Here is a 21,362-nt window from a genome sequence, read left to right as displayed (position 1 = left end):
TGCTAATTAGAGGATGTGCGGAAGTCTATGTACACTCCATGTACCCCTCTTGCCTGGAGATTTACCACAGCTTGTCTCATTTTCCATTTTCTATTAAAGTAAAATATAGGACACATTCATTTGACAGATTGTGATAAGTATTCTAAAACTTGATTGTTAACCTGTGAAATTATAAAATTTTAATAGTTTACATCTCAGAAAAAAAGAGAAATCTGGTGGAGAGTCTATGATTTTTATAATGTATTAATGAAAATCTTTTTAATGACAAACTCTAGAAGTGAACACTATTTCTTAATGAAAATTTGATTTCCAGTTCTATCTAGAACCTAAGCATATCCAAATATTTAGCATTTGCTAAACTTCATTTCATATGCTAGCGATATGACTATGTCCTCCCTCAGGGCCACCTACAAATTTTGAAGGCTGGAGTAAAATGAAAATATGAGAGAATGAGTATAGAGTTCTGAGTGTGTTCAAAGAACAGGGACAAAACCTCCTTTAAAGGTACTGATATATAAAGATTTTCTCTTTCTTGATATTCTGTCTCTGATCTCATTAAATTGTTTTCACATTTCCTAATTAGTGATGTTGGAAATGAACAAAATTGAATAATAATTAATAATACTTAATATGAATCTTATTTTTGACATTTATGTTGTCAAATATCAGCTTTCGATGGAAAATAAGGAATCAAAGCTTACAGGAAATAATGAAATTACCCAATTCATATTTCATAGTGCAAATATATATTTACTAAATATATATTTATTTCATTCTTGTGTTTTTTTTTGTTTTGTTTTGTTTTTTCAATTGAGGAAACTTTATTTGGAAATAAAGGAATAGGCTAGCAACCTGGGAACACATGCACAGGCCAGGGTATGTCGGGAGAACAAAGGAAAGGATGAGGGTTTTATTTTTTTTAATTTTTTAAAATTTTTTTTCATTTATTAAACTTTTATTTAATGAATATAAATTTCCAAAGTACAGCTTGTGGGTTACAATGGCTTCCCCCATCCCATAACTTCCCTCCCGCCCGCAACCCTCCCCTTTCCCGCTCCCTCTCCCCTTCCATTCACATCAAGATTCATTTTCAATTCTCTTTATATACAGAAGATCAGTTTAGTATATGTTAGGTAAAGACTTCAACAGTTTGCCCCATATAGCAACACAAAGTGAAAAAAACTACTGTTGGAGTACTAGTTATAGCATTAAATAACAGTGTACAGCACATTAAAGACAGAGATCCTACATAATATTTTTTTAAAAAATTAATTAATTTTCTATGTAATTTCCAATTTAACACCAGGTTGTTTCTTTCATTTCCAATTATCTTTATATACAGAAGATCAATTCAGTATATAATTAGTGAAGACCTCATCAGTTTGTACCCACACAGAAACACAAAGTATAAAAATACTGTTTCAGTACTAGTTATAGCATCACTTCACATTAGACAACACATTAAGGACAGATCCCACATGGGGTGTAAGTACACAGTGACTCCTGTTGCTGACTTAACAATTTGACACTCCTGTTCATGACGTCAGTAATTTCCCTAGGCTCTAGTCATGAGTTGCCATGGCTATGGAAGCCTTTAGAGTTCGCTGACTTTGATCTTATTCCGATAGGGTCATAGTCAAAGTGGAAGTTCTCTCCTCCCTTCGGAGAAAGGTACCTCCTTCTTTGATGGCCCCGTTCTTTCCACTGGGATCTCACTCGCAGAGATCTTTCATTTAGGTATTTTTCTTTTCAATGGTATCTTGGCTTTCCATGCCTACAATACTTTCATGGGCTCTTCAGCCAGATCCGAATGCCTTAAGGGCTGATTCTGAGGCCAGAGTGTTGTTTAGGACATCTGCCATTCTATGAGTCTTCTGTGTATCCCGCTTCCCATGTTGGATCCTTGTCTCCCTTTTTGATTCCATCAGTTAGTATTAGCAGACACTTGTCTTGTTTGTGTGATCCCTTTGACTCTTAGACCTATCAGAGCCATCAATTGTGAGCTGAAATTGATCACTTGGACTAGTGAGATGGCATTGGTACATGCCACCTTGATGGGATGTGTTGGAATCTCCTGGCACATTTCTAACTCCACCATTTGGGGCAAGTCTGATTGAGCATGTCCCAAATTGTACATATCCTCCCTCTCTTTTTCCACTCTTAAATTTAACAGGGATCACTTTTCAGTTAAAATTTAAACACCTAAGAATAATTGTGTGTTATTTACAGAGTTCAACCACTAGTACTAGAACAACAACAACAACAACAAATACTAAAAAGGATAAAGTATTACATTGTACATCTAGAGCCAGGACAAGAGCTGATCAGGTCATAGTTTGTTATAGCGTCCATTTCACTTAATAGGTTTCCCCTTTGGTGCTCAGTTAGTTGTCACCGATCAGGGAAAACAAATGATATTTGTCTCTTTGGGACTGGCTTAATTCACTCAGCATGATGTTTTCCAGATTCCTCCATCTTGTTGCAAATGACCGGGTTTCGTTGTTTCTTACTGCTGTATAGTATTCTATGGAGTACATGTCCCATAATTTCTTTACCCAGTCTACTGTTGATGGGCATTTGGGTTGGTTCCAGGTCTTAGCTATTGTGAATTGAGCTGCAATAAACATTAATGTACAGATGGCTTTTTTATTAGCCAAATTAATTTCCTTTGGGTAAATTCCAAGGAGTGGGATGGCTGGGTTGTATGGTAGGGTTATGTTCAGGTTTCTGAGGAATCTCCAGACAGACTTCCATAGTGGCTTAACCAGTTTGCATTCCCACCAACAGTGGGTTAGTGTCCCTTTTTCCCTACAACCCCTCCAGCATCTGTTGTTGGTAGATTTCTGAATGTGAGCCATTCTCAGTGGGGTGAGGTGAAACCTCATTGTGGTTTTGATTTGCATTTCTCTGATGGCTAGTGATCTTGAACATTTTTTCATGTGTCTGTTGGCCATTTGGATTTCTTCTTTCGAAAAATGTCTATTGAGGTCCTTGGCCCATCTCTTAAGTGGGTTGTTTGTTCTGTTGTTGTGGATTTTCTTGATTTCTTTGTAGATTCTGGTTATCAACCCTTTATCTGTAGTATAGTTTGCAAATATTTTTTCCCATTCTGTTGGTTGCCTCTTCACTTTCCTGACTGTTTCTTTTGATGCAATCCCAAATGTTAATTTTGGTTTTGACTGCTTGTGCTGCTGGAGTATTTTCCAAGAAGTCTTTGCCTGTGCCTATATCTTGCAGGGTTTCTCCAATGCTCTCTAATAATTTGATGGTTTCAGGTCGTAGATTTAAGTCTTTAATCCATGTTGAGTGAATTTTTGTGTAAGGTGAAAGGTATGGGTCTTGCTTCAAGCTTCTGCACGTGGAAATCCAATTTTCCCAGCACCATTTATTGAATAGACTGTCCTTATTCCAGGGATTAGATTTGGATCTTTGGTCAAATATAACTTGGCTGTAGATGCTTGGATTGATTTCTGGTGTTTCTATTCTGTTATGCCAGCAAATAGGGAAATATATCAGAAATGGACAGATTCTTGGACACATACAACCTACCTAAATTGAGCCAGGAAGACATAGAAAACCTAAACAGACCCATAACTGACACAGAAATTGAAACAGTAATAAAGGCCCTCCCAACAAAGAAAAGCCCAGGGCCAGATGGATTCACTGCTGAGTTCTACCAGACATTTAGAGAAGAACTAACTCCAATTCTTCTCAAACTATTCAAAACAATCGAAAAAGAGAGAATCCTCCCAAATTCTTTCTATGAAGCCACCATCACCTTAATTCCTAAGCCAGAAAGAGATGCAACATTGAAAGAGAATTACAGATCAATATCCCTGATGAACATAGATGCAAAAATCCTCAATAAAATTCTGGCCAATAGAATGCAACAACACATCAGAAAGATCATCCACCCAGACCAAGTGGGATTTATCCCTGGTATGCAGGGATGGTTCAACATCCGCAAAACTATCAACGTATTACACTACATTAACAGACTGCAGAAGAAAAACCATATGATTCTCTCAATAGACGCAGAGAAAGCATTTGATAAAATACAACACCCTTTCATGATGAAAACTCTAAGCAAGCTGGGTTTGGAAGGAACATTCCTCAATGCAATCAAAGCAATATATGAAAAACCCACAGCCAACATCCTATTGAATGGGGAAAAGTTGGAAGCATTTCCGCTGAGATCTGGTACCAGACAGGGATGCCCACTCTCACCACTGCTATTCAATATAGTTCTGGAAGTTCTAGCCAGAGCTATTAGGCAAGAAAAAGAAATTAAAGGGATACAAATCGGGAAGGAAGAACTCAAACTATCCCTCTTTGCAGATGATATGATTCTTTATTTAGGAGATCCAAAGAACTCTACTAAGAGACTGCTGGCACTCATCGAAGAGTTTGGCAAAGTAGCAGGATATAAAATCAATGCACAAAAATCAACAGCCTTTGTATACACAGGCAATGCCACAGCTGAGGAAGAACTTCTAAGATCAATCCCATTCACAATAGCTACAAAAACAATCAAATACCTTGGAATAAACTTAACCAAAGACGTTAAAGATCTCTACGATGAAAGCTACAAAACCTTACAGAAAGAAATAGAAGAGGATACCAAAAAATGGAGAAATCTTCCATACTCATGGATTGGAAGAATCAATATCATCAAAATGTCTATTCTCCCAAAAGCAATTTATACATTCAATGCAATACCCATCAAGATCCCGAATACCTTCTTCTCAGATCTGGAAAAAATGATGCTGAAATTCATATGGAGACACATAAGACCTCGAATAGCCAAAGCAATCTTGTACAACAAAAACAAAGCTGGAGGCATCACAATACCAGATTTCAGGACATACTACAGGGCAGTTGTTATCAAAACAGCATGTTACTGGTACAGAAACAGATGGATAGATCATTCTTGTATTTTAACTGTTTTTTCTGGTTCACTCTCCAAATGCCCACATGGCTGGGATTGGGCCAGGCCAGAAACTAGAAACCAGGAAGCCAGAAACTCAAGAATCATTTACTTGAGCCACCAATGCTGCCACCCAAAGTCTGTGTAATCAGGAAATTGGAATCAGAAGTTGGGATCAAACACTCTGAAACAGGATGTAGGCATTTCAACCAATGTCCTAATCACTATGCCTGACCTAAAATAGTGAAAAGATTTCACAAAATTAATTTTTAAAAAATCTTTATTTATTTATGACATAGAGAGAGATAGAGAGAGAGCGAAAGAGAGCGAAAAGCGAAAAGCGAAAAGCGAGAAGGGAAAAGGGAAAAGGGAAAAGAGAAAGAAAGAAAGAAAGAAAGAAAGAAAGAAAGAAAGAAAGAAAGAAAGAAAGGGAGAAAGAAAGAAGAAAGAAAGGAAGAGAGAGGAAGGAAGGAAGGAAGGAAGGAAGGAAGGAAGGAAGGAAGGAAGGAAGGAAGGAAGGGAGAAAGAGAGAAAGAGAGAAAGAAACCAGCTCATGCACCTGCTGTGCACTCCTAAAATGCCCACAATGGCTTGGACTGGGCTGGGCTGAAGTCAGGCTGCATTTGCTGGAAGCTGGAGCCAGGAGCTGAAATTAGTATCAAATCCATGAACTCTGATGTGGGAGATGAACATTTTTACCTGCATTTTACCTCTGGGCCAAATGTCTGTCCCTCAGAAGTGTTATTTCACTTGTTAATATGCACACATTCTGTTGTACTCTTTATCTTTGACTTACAGATGACTAAGGGAGGAATGAATTAGCATATATAATGTATCACCCTTTCTTCTCCTTCCTTTGTCATCATTTTCAATATAAGTAAATACAAGGAAGCAACATGGTAAAAGGACAAGATGGAGTTCCTGAATTCCTGTGTCTTAACACATCATTGCTTCATTCTGCATTCAAAGAGTGTCCCAGTTCCAAAGTGAAGTATGACATCTAGGAACTATTATAACCCCCACTTGCTCATTTCCAGAAATGCATGCCTACCTTGAACTTGTTTTGAGTCTTGCCAAACTCTCTTATATTGAAGGTCCAACTCAACTATATGCTGATGGAACCTTGCAAAGGCTATTAATGGATGACACAGCAGGAAATGATAGATACACACATTGTGTTCATTTGTGCCCACATGTGTTCTTAAGTGTCCCATGAGACTTCATTAACAAAAGTCCAAAGAAAAAGAGTAATCAGAATTTCTAAACAACGATAGACAGGCATTGCGATGATTTAAATCCACTTGTCCCCTCTGAATGTTATGTCCTAAATGTAACATCATTGAACCGTAGTGGGATTTTATAGAAATATTTGGATCTCGAGGAATCTACTCTCATACAGGCAGTGAGTTCTTTTTTATATGTTTATTTAAAAGGAACATCTACAGAGGGAGAGAGACAGAGACAATGAAATCTTCCATCCACTGATTCACTGTCTAAATGTCTGCAAAGGCCTGGAACCAACAACTCCATTTGAGTCTTTCCATTTGAGAAGTGGCAGAAATTCTAGTATTTGAGCCATCAGCAGCTGCCTCCAAGTACATTAACAGGAAAACTTGAAGCAGAAGTAAAGTTAGGACTGCTTCAGGCACTCCAGTATGGGATATGGACATTCCAAGCAGTGACTTTAACAACTATACCATTATATCCACCCCAAGGAGAGTGAGTAGGTTCTTGTTCTTGAGAACTGCATTAGTTACTGTGAAAATTGGTTATTGTAAGTTCAGGCCATCTCCAATTTTTGTCTCTTTTTACACAAACTAAATCATAGCCTTCACATATGCTCCCATTATATGATGCCAGCTGCCATATTTTCTTAATATTCCCAGCCTCCAGAACACTGAACTCAATAAGCCTATTTTATTTATAAATTACCTACTTTCTAGTATTTTTATAACAAAAATAGACTAAAACTATCATTATACCAAGTATAGAGTCATTCTAAGTGTGGAGCCCTATGTGACTGCACAGTTTGCATGCCCATGTAACTGATCTTTTACTCAATAAAGGAATATGAATGGAGGTGGAAGTGTCAATTTAGCCTAAGTCTGCAGACTTCTGGCTCACTTCCATAACACTCTGCTCTTTTCAGGGTGCAATAAGGCAAACTAGACTGACATAAGCTTGCACAAGCTAGTGAAGATAAGGCTTACGTGATGAAGAACAAGGAATTTAAAGGAAACCTGAGTGTTTGAATGACTGTGAGGAACACAGTTCCTTCCCACATGATTTATCCACATTAGGAAATTGACATGAAACAGAAATAATGATTTACATAGACTTTGGGACTAGATAATCAACCTTGATTTGGGGAAGTTGTAGGAAAATCTTAGAGGATAATATAATAATCCACAGCTGCAGGGTGAGAACAACCTCAGCTGGGTTAGCACACCAATTCAGAAGGCTAAGGGGAGGAAGAAGGGTTGATGGAGAGCATTCTTAACATGAGTTTCTGATCTTGGGTCAGTGAATATAACTAGCCCCAAATGACCACCCACATTCCCACCACACAAGCATGGAGTCGGGGAAAAAATATATAGGCTGCATTCTACTCAGTTCTAATTTCCTGCCAGGAATACTAATGGCTGAACCATCTTCAAAATCAGAAATAGAAGAACCTTGTGGGTCAGTCTGTCTCTCTCATACATATACATATACATATACATATACATACACATACACATACACATACACATATATATAGTGTGTGTGTGTTTTAATGTCAAGAAAAATGATGAAGAGTAAATATGGAGAAAAAGAAAAATTTCTAGCATTTTCCACGCATTTAGATCTTCATCACCAGCTACCTATAATCCAATCAAAATATTATTTTCCCAAAGAAGAGGACACACCCCAAAATCTATTTTGTTATTATAGTGCATTATCAATGTACTGTTATTCTTCAAGTGAATCCAGATTGAGTCCCAGCTTCAGCCTTTGGCTCCACTTATTGTGAGCATCTGGGGAGTGAAACAGTGGATGGGAGACCTCTTTCTGTTTCTGTCTCTCTGCCACTCAAATAAATAAAAATAAAGGAAAATTAAAACAAGAGTCTTGGCAAATCTCTTGGATCTACGCTCCTTTCCCCTACTTTGTTACAGTGACTCAATTACCATGGGCAGTGGTGTTATGAACATGATTAATTACTGAAATATGCTGTAGGCATATTTATTTAGTGTTAAACAGCTTTACAGAAGAGAGAGCCATATTGTTGAGTATATATATATATATATATAATATTTCATCACTATGACTGTTAGTATTTTATACATGGGCCTGTTATGCCTCTGTGTGACTATAGAGACACACTGGCTGTTATCCATGGGTTACATTCTCATCTAATTTGTGATAGCCTATTTGCAATAGAAATCTTCTGAATTTTTTTTTGTGGAACAAGAATATTTTTAACTCTTTAATCAATCAGAAGAATTAAATATCCTTTCTGCTAATTCTTTTTTTAAAAAAAAGTTGAAATACTGACTGGCTGTTTAGTGCATGAAAATGCTTTTTTAGCATCAACATATGTTCTTATTTTAGGCATTTCTTTATATACTAACTGAATAATCAGATAAACCACACAGAGTTCAAATCTGAGAATGGGATTCATCTTCAACTCTTTTTCTGGGCCACATTTTGATTCTTCAGTGACTCTCTAAATAGAGTGTACCATTCTGGCTAGATCTATCCATAAGTAAAGTTGGAAATTTTTCTACTTCCATGAATTGGTAATTGGGAAGTCACAGGAAGGCAGTGATGTAAGTCAAAAACTTTACATCTAAAATGCAGTTACCATATATTCACCTGAAAGAAATTATCCAGGAGTCACCTATCTTACTATCTACAGCTCAGTGACGGAGTGATAACCATTCCAGTTTAGGTATGGCTCTTGGAATTTGGCAAATTACAAAATAAAACATAATTAGCACCTTTCCACGATTTACACATACAATAAGGAATACAAAATTTGCTAGATTAGAAACAAACTTCCTACAATAAAAAAAAAAAAAAAAACTATCATGCACAATAGGGAAGCATTGGGAATATACGACAGACTTTGATCCAAAGAAGATTTGAAATCACTACAGACAAGAATTTTAAGGACTCTACTTGGTGTTTGATTCTGACCTCTGACAAGGAACTCACATTCTGTTTTCCATTAGGATCTGACCTCTGCAAGGAACTTTCTACTTATATGGGACGTTGGACTTGAAATGTATGCTCATTTTGGAAGCTGCATATTTTTTCTGTCTCAGCCCTGAGGATGACTTTCTGAGAATCCAGAAATGCTTTAGTATTTGAGATATCAGGTTCTCTAGAAAACACCTGTAGTCAACTTCCTCGGATTTCCCGAAAAACACAAATTTCTGTTCTCTTTGCTTCTTGCCTTTGTTGTATGGATAAATTGTCAGAAGCAAAAATCTTTCAGAGACTGTGTTCTGAGTTCAGCCGAAGAATTTGGGGAAGTGGCAGGTCCAGTGGGGTCCTTTGTGTCTTTTGTGTTTGAGCCTTTGTATCCTTTGTATCATTAATTTGGAACTCTGGCCAGTTTGCACTTGTTTATTCTTTGTATACATCTGGAGCTCCTGAGAATGATTGTGTTGGAGAGAAAGATTTGTTAGTCATCAAAGATAAAATTTCACTTGAATTGCTCCATTTGAATAAATAATTCTAGGATACTGAACATTGAGAAGAGATGTATTGAGATATCATTCTCTAGGCCATAAAAACACCACTGGTATCAAAAACTAAGTACAGCATTAATTCGCAGCTGAATAAATTTCAAATAGTATTGCTTTCTTCTTGCTACACCAAAGCTTCTGATTTTGACAGATATTCTTCACGATTCAAAAACACTAAATTATCTATCAGTTGTGATGCTTGTCTACCATGGTATTGTTCATTTTAGGCAGTAGCTGAAAGGGGAAATAAAGAAAAGATATTGGATTCTGGTTATCAATGATTATACTAAAAGCAAAATGCATTTTTCCTAGCTCTGGAGAAATACTCACAATGAAGGCCAGAAAGTTATAATAATTTTATCTAAAGACTTGACAAGCTTAGGTAAATGGACTCTGTTTAACTTATCTAGTAAGTAGTATGGAACCTAGTTTATTCCTCAGCTACTTTACAGAATGAGAGACAGGGAGGAGAGAGAGAGAGAGAGAGAGAGAGAGATAAAGAAAGACAGAGAGAAACACAGACAGAGACAGTGAGAGAGTCTTCCATCTACTTGTTCACTCACCAAATGGCTGCAACAGCCAGGGTTGGGCCAGGCTGAAGCCAAGAGTCAGTAGCTTCTTCTGGGTCTCATAGATGGATGACAGGGGCCCAAGCACCTTACCATCTTTTGGTGCTTTCCCCAGGGAGTTGGATCAGAAGTGGAGCAGCCAGGACATGAACCAGTGTCATATGGACTTAACCTGCTACACCACAAGGCCGGCCCCTATTCCTCATATTTGTATGCAACTACTTACCCCAAATTTTGCACCTTCAAAGATACAGACAGTCCTCACTTTGGATGATAATCAGGAGCCATAAAAATGTGCAATTTGAAACCATGTAACATGATCTTAATCATCAATAGGGAAAATTAAAATTACATTTTTTGTTAAAATATTATAGACTCTTATTTTTGTTGTAAATGTAAAGGGAAATCAGAAAAAATAGATAAAGATAATACTTATTTAGTAGATTACAACTTAAGAAACACTGATAAGATTTTGGAAAAGCAAAAGTTATTAAGAGTGGTTTAAAGAGAATTTACCTTTTTACTTTATGGACATTTTTTTTTCTATGTCATAGAAAATTACCAGACTTTTTCTAACTTGGGATACACTTATAACATTTTATGCTTTGTGCTTTTAACATTGTGAAATGTCTCCGACAGTTCCTTTAATGTGAAATATTTTTGCTGGCATCACTTCTTCTGGGGCATCTCCGTTCTTTTCATCACAATCACATTTTTCATCTATGTCATAAGTTCACCTCTATAAAGTTTCACTGGCTGCATATACAAAGACTCTTGAATGACAGCAGTGTTGAGATTCCCATTGTAAACTATTTCTATAACTCTGTTACATTTGATTTTAATCCTGCAATTATCTGCAAGGGGCAGAAGAATTTTCACTTTGTTTTCTTTTATTGTACTTTCATTTTGTACTTTCTTCTTTGTTTGCCAATTCACTCTATGTTTATCACTAGAAACAACCTAATAACTTGTTTACAGAGGAGGCAAAGCAGCTTCCTTCAACCACTTTTAAAAGGTGATGAATGCTAGGGGTTTTCACGATTTCATCACTTCTCAAATGCCCCTTCCTGTTAATGTTGCTATAATGAATTAAACTTAAAACATGTATAATATGGAGACACATTAAAACCAAATACTAAGGCATTTCTTTATGAGATATTTGTATGAAATAGCTAAGTGAGTATTCTGAGGATATGAAAAAGCAGAACAAATTGTATTTTATCATTTCCAGAATAAGCCATATGATGATAGGCATGTGATGGTTCAACTAAAAAAGGCAAATAGCTAATATCTGAGTTTCAAAAATAATAATTTTAGGAAAGGTAACTAACTTGAAATTAAATAAAATCTTTCATATAACCAGTTCCTCAAAGGTAACACGGACTGTTTCTTATTTCCCCAGTTCCCAACAAATTTTTGAGTAGTTTTAAGATCTTATTATGAGATCTTGCAATATGTTGTCACAGAATTAGAAGGTGTTCTTTCTTTAATGTAATCAAATGAGAGGAAATCTGTAGAAGATTAAAAACACAAAGAAGGGCAAGAGTAAATCTAGAAATGGAAAGTGAAAAAATATATTATATTGTGGGAAAAATGTATCATTGTAGGTTAACAAAGAAAAGTGGAACCTAGAAGAACCAATGGAAACTCTCAGTGATAATGCAAAGAAAGTTAAGAAATCCAGATAAAGAAGAATATGCCCTCTTTAAATCCCAGACCATTGGAGATCCAAAGAAAAGAGAGAGAGAGATGGGCTTAAAGAAGGACTGGTAAAAACATCATGTCCTCAAAAGTGAAATCATTAACTACATCTACATATGGCCTCTGAAAGCAAGGAATTGTAATCATTTTCTTACATAAATAAAAATTGCTAGCACACTTCCTTGCCATTGGTAGATACTACATAAGTCAAACTAAAATCTAGAAAATGAACTGAAAGTAAGAAAAGAGGAACTCTCTTTAAAAAGATTTATCTATTTATTTGAAAGTACACAGAACGAGGAGAGGCAGAGAGAGAGGTCTTCCATCTGCTGGTTCACTTCCCAATTGGCTGTAATGGCCAGAGCTGCGCCGATCCAAAGCCAGGAGCCAGGAGCTGCTTCTGGGTCTCCCACACGGGTGCAGGAGCCCAAGTACATGGGCCATCCTCTACTGCTTTCCCAGGCCATAGCAGAGAGCTGGAGTGGAAGTGGAGCAGCCGGGACTAGGACCAGCACCCATATGGGATGCTGGCGCTTCAGGCCAGGGCTGTGCCACAGCGCCAGCCCCAAGGAACTCTTTCACTAGAATCAGGTGGGGACAATTCTTTTTCCTTAATATAGTTGTCACTTGGAATATTTTAAAAGGACTCTAAAATTATCAGCCCCCTGTGAATATAATCTCAAACAGATTATGGAGCAGATTATGAGTAGCAGTGGCATCACAGGTGAATTTCTTTTGTGGAGGAAGAATAAATTACTACCTATGTACCACAGCATGTACAGAGAGGGAGCCCTAACCTTGCTTGGCTTACTTAGATATTCCTGAAATTGTGTAACATATTTGGGATCCAATGAAATAAACCACCAAGCCATGGGATGCTTCTACATTTTCTTCTCTGTGATAAATACAATTGTCATAGAAAGCAAGATTGGAAGGATAGCCAAGGAACGCTTAGTTGATGAAATATTTGGATTTTTGCATTAAAATGGCTGCAAAGCCATATATCTGTATTATGTTGTTTTGAAAAAAAGAAAAACTAATATAGGAAGGGCTTGTAAATTAATCCACTTACTGAATTTGCACAAAGTGTAGGGATGGGTGCATGCTTATAAAATATAATGATTACATTTAAAGTGATATACGTCATAATGCAAATCTTTATACATATTACTAAAATTTCAGATACTAGAACAAATTATATAAATTATTTGGAACTTTCAATAAGAATTAATGTAAAGATGTAAAATCTTTTGCTTTGAAATTTGATCTGTTTAATAACTGAGGTAATACACTTTAAGAGTACTAGTTCTAAAATTGCCTGTAATAGTTTTATAAAATTAGTAGTTTGGGAAAATTTTAGAACTAATTTTGACAAAGAATAGACAAGCTCTACAATGTCTGTATTTATTCTTTCACTATTTTCATATATCTAATAGAATGAGATTCTTATCTGAGACACTGGATGACCTACCTATTTGTTTTGCCTATCTTTTCTTTAGTGTCTTTGTTGGTAAGGCAGAGTGTATTTGTCATTTCCAATAAGTGACTCCTGTCATGATGGTAAAAATGATATCTAAATCTTGTAACCTTTTGGAGATAATTTTGAGAGACTTCAGAATTGTTTAAGAAATAGGTTTAAAAAGTAATTAAATACTTTCTAACTTGGAGACAAACTAATATAATCGCATTTGGAATGATAAAGCATAACAAAATGAAATAAATGGAAAAAACACAATTATTACAAAGACAAAGAAATTCTTAACAATTGCCGAAAGGATTTACTAACAATACTAGAGGTTGAATTTTAAAGATCAATGCAAAATTAAATCATATTTTTTTTTCTTTCTGCTTAATTTAAGTGTGTAGTGGCCTTACTCCTCTAATACTAGTACTCTTGTCAACAATACATACTTTGCATTTCTGCACACTGGCTGAACCCTCACAAAGAATTAATTCTGGCTTCCATGTTGGAAGTAGGCCTTGAGCATCACATAAATTATTAGATCTAACAATAAAAAGTGTTAGTTAGATACATAAAAACATTTGATTACATGTATAGTTACAGAAACTCAACTCAAATGCATGTGTGTATTTGTGTCTGTGTATGTGTGCATGCTTGTATGTGTGTTTGATGAAAATTATTTCAACTGACCTCCACTAATAAATCTGTGGTAATATGACAAGTATATTATATAATGTAGAATTTTAGAAAGCAGTTGTTTTTCTAAGAATAAAATCCAAGATATGTTAAAAAGGTTATATATGTACATATATATTTACATATTTATATATAACATATGAGGCAAAACTTATTTATTACGATATAACTAATATTATTGTAGCCTGATACCCCACATCCATGAGATAAAAATTGTTGACCAGCAACAAGGGTTGCATTCTAGGGCAATACTTCTGTGAATGTCACCTTTGGATCACATTTGACATCTGAAACATCCAAATAAGAGGAAATTACTTCACAGACTGGATATGTACCCTGGGCAAGAGACTGCTCCACATTTTAAAATTGTAGAAACTGATGAAGAAATTTATATGTGAAGACCCTGTTCCCCTGCTCCGTATCAAATGTGAAAATGATCTTACTGATGATTATGATAATTCAGAAACATGAGATGTACCAAGAAATATAAAAGATGTAAACTCTGTGCATATTATCACTGATAGACATATCTGCCTTAGCAGACGCTGGGGGACAAGGACATCTGCAATAATGATAATGCAGGGGCTGGCGCCATGGCGCACTAGGTTATCCTCTGTCTGTGATGCCAGCACCCCATATGGGCGCCGGGTCTCATCTCAGCTGCAAATGCTTTTGTTCTTTATGGCTATCTTTCACTTATCCCAATATTTGGTTAGTAATAAGAGTAAAACTGCTGCATGTATTTAGAGTGTGTGTATTCTCTTGTTGCTAATCTATAGTGAACCAGAAAAACTAAATCTTGTAACTGGCCTATTAAAATCTACCCTGAAATATAGAGAAATATTTTAATGTATTTGACCCATAAAAAAGAAGAAATATGTCAGGATTGTTTTTCCTCAGGTTTTAAAAGCAGAAAGACTGCAAAGTTGCATCAAAATTTCAGGAGAAAATTCTGGTTTACTCATCTTTGGTGGCGTGGGTGTGGGGATACAGTCAGATAGAAGAAACAAATTAAGTCAGATGCCATCCCATATTGTCATTCTTTTAAATTTTAGTCCTATACAATGCCTTGCTAAAAAATTACAGATTGTACTCAGGCTCATTTCTGTCAGACATGGTGCTAAAGGGATCCACTGTCTCCCGATTCATTTGTTGGCATTTAGGACCTGGGATTTGTGAGAAAGCAAGAAGGTGAGAAAACAGGTGCCCTTTCTGCATATCCTAGGCAAAAGGATATGAAAGCAAAAGAAATAGCCTACACCACCTTTTTCCTCTCAAAAATTTCTCTAGAAAGTTATTGGAATTTCTCCAAAAAATCAGAGACAACGTGAAATTTGTTAATGCCTCTGTGCTTTCAGAGATGTCTTGAGAGAAAAAAAAATGTTTTAATTTCAGTTTTTAATCAGTTTTTATGTTACAAAATATTTTTATATGCACAGTCTTATTTATGTCTTCACTTTTTCATTACAGTGGGGCAGTCATGCACATAAGAATAATTAATCTGATTTATCTATTTGAATGGTAGGGAAAGTATAGAACTGGTTAAACATCATTTCCAAAATTACAAGCTACAAAAATAAAGGTTTCATAATATCCAAGCCTTCTGCCCTGCTTTTTAGCGTGGTTGTGTTTATTCACTCATCTTTTTTCCCATATGATCTTCCTTGACTATCCTTTTGATTTTTTCTTCCTTTTTATTTGGTAGAGGATACCTTCAAATGAAATGAGAAGAAAAATCCTGAAGGCATTTTTCCAGAAAGTATATTAGCTACAATTGAAAATATTGTGTAAACCACTATAACTTAATAAGTACCTATGTTGCATAGAGAAGGCAACTGTAGCAATTACTAAAGACAACATATGGTAGGTGCCTTAAAGCTCCAGGGTGACAGCAAAAACATATGACTACAGCTCATTGTAAGTATTTTCTAAGAGCCTCTTAACTGCTATAGCAATTAAAATTTACCAATATTTGTGAAAATGCCAACTGACAAATATATGGAGGGAATATATGCTACATTTACATAATAATATACATTTCAAGAACATGAAAGGGTCTCCTTGTACGCATATTGGTACATACATATACACACACCCTTACATATTCATACATGATGGGGGTTTCTAAAATGTTCAAGGAAATGCACCACATCATATAATGGCACAGGTACAATCACATAAAAACATTGTAGAATTTAATCTTAGAATGGAAACCACTTATTACAAATTTATTATGCCTCAATTTTATTTTGTACATATTGTAACCTTGTTTCTCTGCACTAATGTATACTCTGGTCTTTGCAGTTTGCTGTAATAGGATAAAAATTAGCATAAAAATGTTTTAATTCATATTGACAAAACAGCCTAGTTTTGCAGATCACATAGTACTACTGATTAAAAGAAATATTTGTGGGATTAAAATAGAAGTGAAAATATAATATATATTAATATTTTAATTCTAGGATTCTACATCACAGCAAAAAATGTTTTCTTAGGAAAACAGGATTTTTTTTCTTTAAAGCTTGCATGTTAGATATCAGAAATTATTGGATACACTTGAAAAGAGTCATTTAAATATTGAAATGACATTTATTTATATATAATATATATATTTAAATTCATGACAACATAACTACTTAAAATTTCCTTTCAAGTAGAGATTTAGTTTGTTTGCTTAATCAATTAAGTATTTTGAAACACTTAGAAGGCTATAAATTATTGGAAACTTTTAGAGAAGCGAAAATAATAAGTTCAGAAGATGATGTTTTTCATAAGTTCCATGAAATTTCAGCAATAATTCTCTTACAAATTATAGGCCCCTCAAATCAGGTTAAAATATAATTTAAAATATAATACAAACTGGAATATACTGTGGCATAACTTACATTTAATTTTAAATTTTTAAACACTCATGTTATATCAGTTAGGGTTCTCTACAGGAAGAGAGTTTACTCTGTGTTGTTTTTGTTTTAGCAAAAAGGGAAAGTGCTTATAAAACCAGAATTCTCTGTTGGAAATACTAAATTTGAGGATAAATTGCCTTAAGTATTCACAGTGTATATGAGAACTGTAACCAAGAAGCCATAGCCATAATTGCAGCTCAGCAATAAAAAAATAAATAAATAAAATGATGAGTATACCCTGGAATGTTGAGTTCAGCAGGTTTGCCTGACTTTTTGATAACAATGTTTTAATCAGAGTAACCATGAACATAAAAATCAGTTGAAGAACTTAAATCAGTTGGAATTTAATGAAAGAAATTTGTTCTCTGAGAAGTCAAAGGTGAATAGGTAGCACTTCCCCCATTCCTAGTATTATTAAGGGAATCAATTTATACTAAGGACACAAAAAGTGAAAAAGAAATGTTAGCAGAGTTCAGAGACAATTACTAAGCACTATAGAGAAGAAAGCATGATAAGCCTGCCGGGTTGGATCAGGAGGCATGGGCAAGGAATATTAAGTGCTACAGATAGAGTCTAAGGCATGAAGAGACATGGAGAAATACTCTGGCTTATCCTTCCTCTCATCAAAGCATCATGACTTGGGCGTCCACTAAATTGAAACATGAGGAAGCCAAAAGACCTCTAACTTGATAAGGAATGCCAATATACTCATCAGAACACAATTCTGATCACAAGCTAAACGATTAGTTGGAAAGTAGTTTTCAGCTTCCTGGGCTCACTAGATTCCTAGCCATAGTGGATAATAGATGCTAAGTTCCAATTGATGACACCCAAAAATGTTCCTCTCTTCAGTTTCTCAGTATCTATTTCCAGGCAGCTTCATTCGTTTAACTAATATGAACAAATGTACCTCTTAGGAATCCAAAGATTATCACTCTCTTCCAAATGGAAAAACTTATACAGGTATCAACTAATTATTTCATTCCTAGGTGAGATTCATTCCCCTGCAGTTTAGTAACAATTTCTTCTTGACAATCTTCAACGTAAGCCTAACTTATGTTACTGTCAGCACCACTCTCATTGAGTGATAACAGAAGCATGGACTGGTAAAATGAAATTGGCTTAAATACATATATATAAGAAAAAGGACAACTGGTCGTTTTTCTACGTGGCCTATCATCTGGCCACAATAAACTAACAAAGCATCAGTGGCCTTAGTCTGTCTTTCTTTCTTTCTTTCTTTCTTTCTTTCTTTCTTTCTTTCTTTCTTTCTTTCTTTTGACGGGCAGAGTGGACAGTAAGAGAGAGAGACAGAGAGAAAGGTCTTCCTTTTCCATTGGTTAACCCCTCAATAGCCGCTGCTGCTGGTCCGAAGCCAGGAGCCAGGTGCTTATCCTGGTCTCCCACACGGGTGCAGGGCCCAAGCACCTGGGCCATCCTCCACGGCACTCCCGGGCCACAGCAGAGAGCTGGACTGGAAGAGGAGCAACTGGGACAGAATCCGGTGCCCCAACCGGGACTAGAACTCCGGGTGCCAGCGCCGCAGGCAGAGGATTAGCTTATTGAGCCGCGGCACCAGCATTTAGTCCATCTTTCCTCCCATCAAGCTGGATTTCTATATGTACAATTTGAAGACTTCTTCATGGAAAGACTATTCTCTTGAATGGACAAAGAATGATGTTCCAAAATGCACTAGGTGAATGCTAATATAATGTGTGGTTGTACATTCAAATATGTTTTTCCTTGGTCAATTGGCCGTAAGAGACCTTAGACATGGGTGAGGGGAAGTTATTGATAACACCTACAACAAGGGTAGTATATGAGCGATCTATGCATAATAAGCATGCCTTTAGAACCAGCTGAATCGTATCTAATATCCACTCCATACACAAGATGATCGATGATACATACACTTACCTTGATATCTTTTTGACTATATAGCCTCTGTTTGATTATGGGGAGCTCAGAGTTATAAGGAAATATAGCATGTCATATTCTCAGGTGTTCAATTTCTAGTGGTGATCAGTAGCAAGACAGTTGTATTTTAAAAAAAATGGTTTAGCATAAATATGTAGATTCCACTAAATTATAAAATAAGACACTTCAATTATAAATCAAATGTCAAGATATGTTTGTATTTTTCTGATATATTAATATAATATTTTACATTAATTTATTAATTATATTAATTATATTAAATTACATTAATTATATTAAATAGGAAATACCAAACTGCTACTAATTATCAGTGAATTAGCCACATTTGCTCCCTGTGCTCTCAAACATTCAATTGTTTCATCTAACATCTAAGTATTATAATCATTGAAAGTTATTATTATCATCAATATTATTTCATATATCTGTGAAATTGCTATATAGTTCCCTCTTCAAATAACCCAATCTTGGCATGTTGTACAGGTACATTTAAAGAGAGAGTTTTTTTTTTTTTTAAAGAAACCGTGTCTATTACTATATTGTGAGGTAATTTCATAATGTATAATTTGATCAATGAGTGTTGCATGCTATTGGAATACATTCACAGGTAAAGGTACATATGGACAACAGTCCTAAAACTTGGTGACCATATGGGGTGCCAGCATTGCAGGCAGTGGTTTAATCTGCTACACCACAAGGCTGGAAGCATAGCAGCATATTTTATACATTGTTGACATCTACTCACTATCACTGCACTTCAATGCAGAGGTTAACAACCACAAATATCTGCAGGTATTTTCAATTGTCCACTGGGGAACATTATTATCTCTAGTTAAGAAACTCTTATATCAGTTATTAAAAGCAAGATTAATTTAACACACTCATTCTCTATTATTTCCTTATTGTTTATGATAGTAATTATCTTAAACTTTCACTTTATTTTACAGTATGATATCACTTCCAAAGAGCAATATTATCCAATTTAGAGACAATAAATCTGAATTTTAATTTATCAAAGTTACACTGAAAGAAAGCATCACACTTTGTAACTAAGTTAAACTAATTTTTGCGTTATCACCAATATGCCATTTGTTGTAGAGAATATTATTTGTCATTCCTTCTTTTCTTCTTCACATTTGTTATGACTTCTTTATAGGCAACATTTACTTCTTGGTACCAGAGCCTTGGTCTTGCTTCTGTGATATGCTTTGTTTGACAGAGTGCTTGGATGTGTTTGCAATATGTGTATTTCTACATGAGGTCTTAAAATCTATAGATAATTTTCATGAACAGAGCTTCCACTGTCTAAAATATTGCAAGCATATCTCAATATGATCGTGTTGTCTCAGTGCAGGTTCTGGGTCAGTCTTGTCCTACAATCATTGCTGTTTCAGTCTAGGTGTGGCAAATATGAACCCACCTGAAACTTGGAGTCATGCATAGCCCAGCCAATGTCAGAGAGGCCCAGCCAAGATTCACAAACTCCACCTACCATGCAGACCTATGAACATGACATAATTGACTGTTGTAGTAAGAAGCTGATATTTTGATTTTTTTAAGTCAACTTTAACATGGATGAACATTTACATATATAGCATAATTGTTAACAACTCTCCAACTTTTAGAAAGACATTATCTTATCTGTTGTGAATGCTTTCATATATAAAATTACACAGTCAGATGATTTTAGAGTACAAATAGTCTATTTTTTGAAGGCCCTTAAAAGAAGAGCAAAATCTCAGAATTAGAGGACAGATATCTTTGCAAAGACTCAAGTACATTAAAATCACTTCATCAATATACTGTATATGAGTGTACTCCAATGTAACTGTACCCAAACACCCAACCTTCTCTTCTTTCCTATGAATGATATGAATGTGTGTCCCGCAAAGCAGAGAACATCCATCTGTGTTTAAAATAACACATTTGCCATTTCTCTCCTGCACTGTATTTTTCCTCTCCACTTAATTGCTCTCTTGAGTTTGCACTTTACTTTTCAGGCACTACTTTGTTATTCTTGCCTTAGAGTAAGCCTCTGAAATAATTATCTACGACATCTGTATCAAATACCTTCCATTCATTGTTTCTTGAATTCACTAGAGTTTAGTTTTGACAATCATTACTCCCAAACTGCATTTTGTAAATGTTATTTAATAAGCTCTGTATTACTAGTTAATGAAAAGACTCTTTCCTTATTAGTATTCGCATGATCAGTAACGGTAAACATTTCATCACTTTCACCTCAACTTTCTGGACAGAAGAATCCCTGATTTTCTTTCCACTTTTTACCTTCCCTTACTCATCTGTCTGTGTGTGTGTGTGTGTGTATTTTCCTCATGTTCTGAACTCTGGTACATAGTAGTACCCCAGTATATTTGAATTTCTTTCCTTTCAAAATACAATATGTCTGAGGACTTTCTTTCTTTCTTTCTT

Source organism: Lepus europaeus, chromosome 5, assembly GCF_033115175.1.
Source record: "Lepus europaeus isolate LE1 chromosome 5, mLepTim1.pri, whole genome shotgun sequence".
Taxonomy (NCBI): Eukaryota; Metazoa; Chordata; class Mammalia; order Lagomorpha; family Leporidae; genus Lepus; species Lepus europaeus.
Note: the sequence above shows the minus strand (reverse complement) of the source record.